Source organism: Odocoileus virginianus, chromosome 1, assembly GCF_023699985.2.
Source record: "Odocoileus virginianus isolate 20LAN1187 ecotype Illinois chromosome 1, Ovbor_1.2, whole genome shotgun sequence".
In the NCBI taxonomy this organism is placed as follows: domain Eukaryota; kingdom Metazoa; phylum Chordata; class Mammalia; order Artiodactyla; family Cervidae; genus Odocoileus; species Odocoileus virginianus.
In genome coordinates, this window is record NC_069674.1 from 19,907,055 (window position 1) to 19,914,677 (window position 7,623).

Sequence of the window (7,623 nt, forward strand, 5' to 3'; positions counted from 1 at the left end):
GCAGCATGCCAGACTTCCCTATCCTTCACCATCTCCCAGAGCTTGCTCAAATTCATGTCCATTCAGTCAGTGATGCCATCCAACCATCTCATCCCCTGTTGTCCCCTTCTCCCGCATTCAATCTTTCTCAGCATCAGGGTCTTTTCTAATGAGTCAGCTCTTCACATCACGTGGCCAAAGTATTGGAGCTTCAGCTTTAGCATCAATCCTTCCAATGAATATTCAGAACTGATTTCCTTTACGACTGACTTTTGTTTGATCTCCTTGCAGTCCAAGGGACTCTCAAGAGTCTTCTCCAACACCACAGCTCAAAAGCATCAATTCTTTGGAGCTCAGCCATCCTAATGGTTCATGTCGCACATCCATACGTGACGACTGGAAAAACCATAGCTTTGACTAGATGGACTTTTGTTGGCAAAGTAATGTCTCTGCTTTTTAGTATGCTGGCCAGGTTGGTCACAGCTTTTCTTCCAAGGAGCAAGCGTCTTTTAATTTCATGGCTTCTGTCACCATCTGCAGCAATTTTGGAGCCTAAGAAAATGGGGAGAGTAACCTGGATTATTCAGGTCAGTTCAGTGTCATCACGTGGGTCCTTGTACGTGGAAGAGGTTAGGGAGAGAGATGAGAAGAGAGTCAGAGACGGCAACATGAGAAGGGATCAGCCTAGCACTGCTGCCTTTTGAAGATGGAGGGAGGAGGCCATGAGCTAAGGATGCAGGCAGCCTCCAGAAATTAGAAAAGGCAAGGAAACAAGATCTCCCTGGAGCCCCCAGACAAGAAGGCCGCCCTGCCAGAACCTTGTTCTTAGCCCAATGAGAACCATGTCAGACTTGCGACCTATAGAAGGAGAAAATAACAAATCTGCCTTGCTTGAAGCCAGTAAGTTTGTAGTCATTTATCCCAGTAGTATTGGGAAAGTAATTCACATGCTGTATGCAAAGTTAGATTTCACTGAGAAGGAAAAAATAATTATATTGTGATAATATCTGATTCAGGTTGCAACCATACCTCCAGAGTACTAGTTGCTATAATTTAGCAAAAGACTCTGTTGCTGGGAAAGATTGAAGGCAGGAGGGAAAGGGGACAACAGAGGATGAGATGGTTGGATGGCATCACCGACTCGATGAACATGAGTTTGAGCAAGCTCTGGGAGCTGATGACGGACAGGGAAGCCTGGTGTGCTGCAGTCCACGGGGTCACAAAGAGTCGGATACGACAAATTGACTGAACAACAACATAATTTAGACAGAATAAATGAAATTAATGTCATTGAAGCTAATGAGACATCATAATACTGATGCTGATAATCACATTTACTGGGAAAATGAATTAAAGCCCCCAAAGGATGTTATCTCTATAGAGAACTGGTCTGAAGATTTGATTTGATTAATGACTGATTATAGTTCTTAATCATTCAACAGATGTATAGCATGAAGTGCATATAGCTATAGATCAGGGAAGTAAAAGATTTGTAAATCTACTACAAAAATAAAAGATATAGTTTGTGCCTGAATCCCTGAAGGCTTCAACTATTTGTTTAAATCTAAAGTAACCCTTCACCGGCTATCGAAAATGTTTGGAATTTGTATGGACCGTTTGATGTCTATCTGATTAGGCAATGTTACAAGGCAAATAGGTACTGTCAAACAAAGAGTGTTTGTTTTATCATAAAAAGGCTTTGACTGCAGATTGGGGGTGAACTGTGCTGTTAGGGTTAATTCCAGCCTGAACAGTCTTACGAAATAAGAAATGTAACTCTGTGATGATATGCATGATTTGCCCCTGGTGTTGGTGAGGCCCCCAGAGGAGAGTAGCACCAGGGCTGGTTACAGAGAAAGAATGTCTATGTGACCTGCTTAGACAATGCTGGGGCTCTGTGAGAGTCTGGGAACAGATTCCCTTAAACCGGGGTGGGGTCCCCAACCTCTCGGTGCAGACAGGTACCTCGTAGAGTAGAAATAAAGTGCACAATACATTTAATGCACCTGAATCATCCTGAAACTATCCCCACCCATCCCTGTGGAAAAACTGTCTTTCATAAAATCAATCCTTGGTGCCAAAAAGTTTGGGGACTGCTGCCTTAAACTATTGTTGTTTTCTCATCCCTTAGAAAGTCCTCCTCAGGACCACAGTCATGTCTTCTTTTGTAACCAGAGGGAAGCTTCTCGTGGGTGTAGGACAGCAGGGCGGGGGATGGTGGACATGACAGTGGGAAGAATGAGGTGGGGCTTGTCCATTTTCTCTGTGTCTCGATGTCTCTAAATATGCATGAAGATCATCCACTAAATGGGAAAGGAAAAGTGTTGATGATTTTAGGAGAAGGCATAAAATAGTTTTGGAGAAGACTCTTGAGAGTCCCTTGGACTGCGAGGAGCCCAAACTGTCAATCCTAAAGGAAGTCAACCCTGAATATTCTTTGGAAGGAGTGATGCTGAATCTGAAGTCCCAGTCCTTTAGCCACCTGATGCGAAGACTCAATAGAAAAGACCCTGATGTTGGGAAAGATTAAGAGCAGAAGGAGAATGGGATGACAGAGATGGTTGGATAGCATCACTGACTCAATGGACATGAGTTTGAGCCAACTCTGGGAGATGGTGAAGGACAGGGAAGCCTGGTGTGCTGCAGTCCATGGGGTCACAAAGAGTTGGACACAACTGAGCAACTGAACAACAGCAACAGAGCAGAAAAAGACAGAGCAAAACTGACCTCTTGGGTATTTTTTCCCACCAATCAATGTTCTTTTTCTTCTTTTCTCTATGGCTGCTGGAAGCCACACATTGCCCTGCACTTGTACTTTTTGGCCCTTTCCCCTCCATTAGTTAACAGGCCCTTAGTGGCCTCCTGGTGAATCTATTAGCTGGGTTACGTGCAGAAACCTTAAGATCACAGCTGAAGCTGCCCTCCATCGTGAGACAGAAATTGGAAAGATGAGTCAGAAATTGGAAGGATACTGTTTTCATCATTTAGAAGTTTCTCATGATCCCTTCCATCCCTGTCTTTCACAATAATCTTTAAAGGAAAGTCCTGGGGACTTGTCTGTTGGTCCCCTGGCTGAGACCTCATCTTCCAAGGCAGGGGTGGTGGGTTCGATCCCTGGCAGGGAACTAAGATCCCACATGCCTCATGGCCAAAAAGATAAAAAAAGTAAAACAGAAGCAATACTGTAACAAATTCAGTAAGGACTTCAATACATAGGAAAGTCCTGGGGCTTAAGTTCCCAGTTCTAGGGTTTCTCAGTGGACATTACAAGCCTTGTCCTCGACAAGGGAAAAGCCTGGAGACAGCCAGAGCTGGATTATTCCCAGAGTAGCTGTATTAGGGGAGGAAGCTCCACTCTCCTCTCTGCCCTCCTTCTGATCAAACTGACTTATTGGTCAGGAGGGGTTGGTGGAGCTCTGAGGGGTCACCCTCCTGGTCTTGAAGGGAACTGACTGGCTCCTCTCCCAGAGTCATGACCTAGGACTCAAACATGAGGTGGCAGATGCTCTGACAGTTTCAGGGCCAGCTTTTTCAAGGTCAGTGTGTTCCATCAATTAGCCTCTCTGAGCCTCCAGTTTCTTCATATGAAAAATAACAATGCTGTGGTCATTCTCAGCAGACAGAAGGTGTTGCCTGCCATAAGAGCTTGGAATGCTATTCTTGTCTCCTGATTGAGGGCAGGAGGAGAAGAGAGTGGAGGACAAGATGGTTGGATGGCATCACCGACTCAATAGACATGAAAAAGTGAAAAGTGAAGATCGCTCAGTTGTGTCAGACTCTTTGTGACCCCATGGACTGTTGCCTGCCAGGCTGTCCATGGGGATTCTCCTCTGTTCATGGGAATTCTCCAGGCAAGAATACGGGAGTGGGTAGCCGTTCCCTTCTCCAGGGGATCTTCCCAACACAGGGATTGAACCCAGGTCTCCTGCAATGCTGGCAGATTCTTTACCATCTGAGCCACCAGGAAAGCCCAAGAATACTGGAGTGGGTAGCCTATCCCTTCTCCAGGGGACCTTCCCAGCCCAGGAATCAAACCCGGGTCTCCGGCATTGCAGGAGGATTCTTTAACAGTTGAGTTACCAGGTTTGAGCAAACTCCAGGAGATAGTTAAGGACGGGGAAGCCTGGTGTGCTGCAGTCCATGAGGTTGCAAAGAGTTGGACATGACTAGTGGCCGAACAACAACAAATGAAAGAAACTTCAAAGTCACTAATATACACACCACCCAATACTAAACTCCTAACAGATCTACCACGTAGCCTGGAGAACTAGCTCTGCAATAACAAGCTGTGTTAAAGTTTGAAGATCTGGCTGTCTAAAGGCTTGCTACAGAATGAAACTATGAGTTTAAAGGAATGAATCCAATGACTTTTATTAAACGTTGACCCAGAACTGCCCCATTTAGCAGAATGGACAATGCCAGAGTATGACCAGCAGAGGGCAGCACATACCTACATACCTGACTTTCCAGCCATGAATACAAAACTGGCTCCCAGGTGGCCGGGGAGAAACAACCCACTCTCACAAAGCCTACTCCGGTGTATCAATTAAAAGCCATTTAGAACACAATCTGGGGCCTCCCTGGTGGCTCAATGGTTAAAAATAAAATCCCTCTGCCAATGCAGGAGACACACATTTGATCCCTGATCCAGGAAGATCTCACGTGCATTGAAGCAAATAAGCCCGCACACTACAACTTCTGAGCCTGTGCTCTGGAGCCCTGGAGTCACAACTACCGAGCCCGTGAGCTGCAACTACTGAAGCCTGAGCTCCTAGAAACTGCTCCACGCCAAGAGACGCCGCTGCAGCAAGAAGCCCATGCACCACAACTAGAGAAAACCCCACGCAGCAACCAAAGCCCAGCACAGCCAAAATAAATGAAATTTAAACAAATAAATAACTAGAAGCAGTAAAAAAAATAAAATAAAAAACACAATCTGGAACTCAAGCCCAGGTCCAGAGCTGGCTGAATATGGTCCAAGACCATATTCAGAAGCAGGAAAATTTTGTCTTTGAATCCTCACCACCTCCTGTTTTTGTCCCTCTTTTATTTCTCAAAGTATGGCTGGAGGCCTGGCAGCATCGGCCTGAAGTAGGAGTTTGTCAGAAATGTAGAATTTCAGGCCCCACCTCAGATCCACTAAGGATCTGTCTTTGGGGCAGATTCCACTAGGGCAGAATCTTCATTTTCACAAGGTTCCCAGGCGATTCATGTTCACATGGAAGTTTGAAAAGTACCAGGATAACAACCCCTTCTCTACAGACACATGGCACCCAGAAACTCACCCTACTCCTAGACTCCAACCTTCCTTCCCACTTCCATCCTTTCACCCTACAACACTGCAGAAAATGTCCTGCTGGTTTCAGGCAGGAGGACAGGTGGTGTGCCCTGAGGTGAGCAGCTCTGAGATGTCCTCTTCAGGACCTCAGCTGTTGTTCAGTAGCTCAACTGTGTCCAACTCTTTGCGACCCTATGGACTATAGCATGTCAGGCTTCCCTGTCCATCACTATCTCCTGGAGTTTGTGCAAACTTATGTCCATTGAGTCAGTGATGCCATCCAACCATCTTATCCTCTGTCATCCCCTTCTGCTCCTGCCTTCAATCTTTCCCAGCATTAGGGTCTTTTCAAATGAGTCAGCTCTTCCCATCAGGTGGACAAAGTATTAGAGCTTCAGCTTCAGCATCAGTCCTTCCAATGAATATTCAGGACTGATTTCCTTTAGGATGGACTGGTTGGATTTCCTTGCAGTCCAAGGGACTCTCAAGAGTCTTCTCCAACACCACAGTTCCAAAGCATCAATTCTTCGGCACTCAGCTTTCTTTATAGTCCAACTCTCACATCCATACATGACTACTGGAAAAACTATAGCTTTGACTATACAGACATTTGTCAGTAAAGTAATGTCTACTTTTTAATAAGCTGTCTAGGTTGGTCATAGCTTTTCTTCCAAGGAGCAAGAGTTTTAATTTCATGGCTGCAGTTACCATCTGCAGTGATTTTGGAGCCCAGGAAAATAAAGTCTGTCACTGTTTCCATTATGTATTCATATTTGCTACTTAATTCCTTGAAATAGTGAAAAGAAATAAGCCAGCCCCTTCCTCTTTCTTATGTCTCCACAGGGAGCATGTCTCACATCTCAGGCTTCGCCCCGGCTGCTCAGTGCCTCTTTAAGGAAGGAGCTCTGCCTAGAGTTTCCTCTCCCTGTCCAAAGCTGCCATTAGCTTGCTTCGGAGGAGAAAGGAAACTGGAAACAAATTCCTCTTGAGGGGTGAATGCTTGTCAGGAGCTTTTTCGAGGGAGGTATGTCTTTCTGCAAATCTGTCTTTTGATTTGCAAAGATTTTTCTGTCTTTTGGACTTCCCTGGTGCCTCAGATGGTAAAGTGTCTGCCTACAATGCGGGAAACCCGTGTTCAATCCCTAGGTCGGGAAGATCTCCTGGAGAAGGATATGGCAACCCACTCCAGTAGTCTTGCCTGGAAAATCCCATGGATGGAAGAGCCTGGTAGGCTACAGTCCATGGGGTCGCAAAGAGTCGGACGTGACTGAGCAACTTCACTTTTGTCTTTCTGCAGAATAAGGCAGAAAGACACATGGCACCCAGAAACTCACCCTACTCCTAGACTCCAAATAACTTTTGAGTCGTGGCCTCAGAGTTATTTGGGTGAATGAGCGCTTCCCCAGGACTGTCAGATGAGTCTTTGGATGTGGGTGCCCAGCCCCGGGGCTGAAGGAGAAGCTCTTTCGGAGAAACGACTGTCACCATGGGAGCTGATGCTGACGCCGTGTGAGGGCAGGGTGCTGGCCTGGGAACCCACTCAGCCTCTCTGAAGCACTACGGAATGGAAGATGATCCCACAGGAATGAGACACTCTGTGTTCAGATCACAGAGGCAAAAGCCTTCTGACGCCTCCCCAGGCTTCTTCACCCCCACTCCTCTTGAGGTAGGAGATAGATGAGCCCCTGGGATGGACAGCTGGTGTTTGTCAAGTGGGATAAAATTGAAGCTTTGCTTTTACCCAGACACTCCAAGGACAAAGCTAGTGGCAGAAGCTGAGTAAAGAGATAAGGTGGCTACTTCTGAGGTCATGGAAACCTTCCCTGTCTGCACATGTGCAGGAAGGCTCTCTGGGGCTCAAAAAGGGAGGGACCCCACCCCATAATAAGAGACGACATGTACCCACAGGCCACTGTACTGGGATCCATCTTGGAAAAAAGTAGTGCACACATGTTGGGAAGGGTCCTAGGACAGGTCAGATGTGAAAAAAGAAACCAGATAATTGGTCAAAAGTAAACCAAGACCTGGGGCTTCCCCAGCTGCTGCTAGTGGTAAAGAACCTGCCTGCCCATGCAGGAGATGTAAGAGATGAGGGTTCAGTCCCTGGGTTGAGAAGATCCCCTGGAGGAGGGCATGGCAACCCACTCCAGTGTTCATGCCTAGACAATCCCATGGACAGAGGAGCCTGGCGGACCGTGGTCCACAGGGTCACAAAGAGTCTGACACGACTGAAGCGACCTAATACACACACATGCAAACAAACAGCCAGATAACTGTCCTATGTAAGCATTTTAAATCCCCTCTTTACTGTGCTCCTCATTCAGGACACCCATCTCATTCAGGACACTCATAGCTTCTGTCTTAAA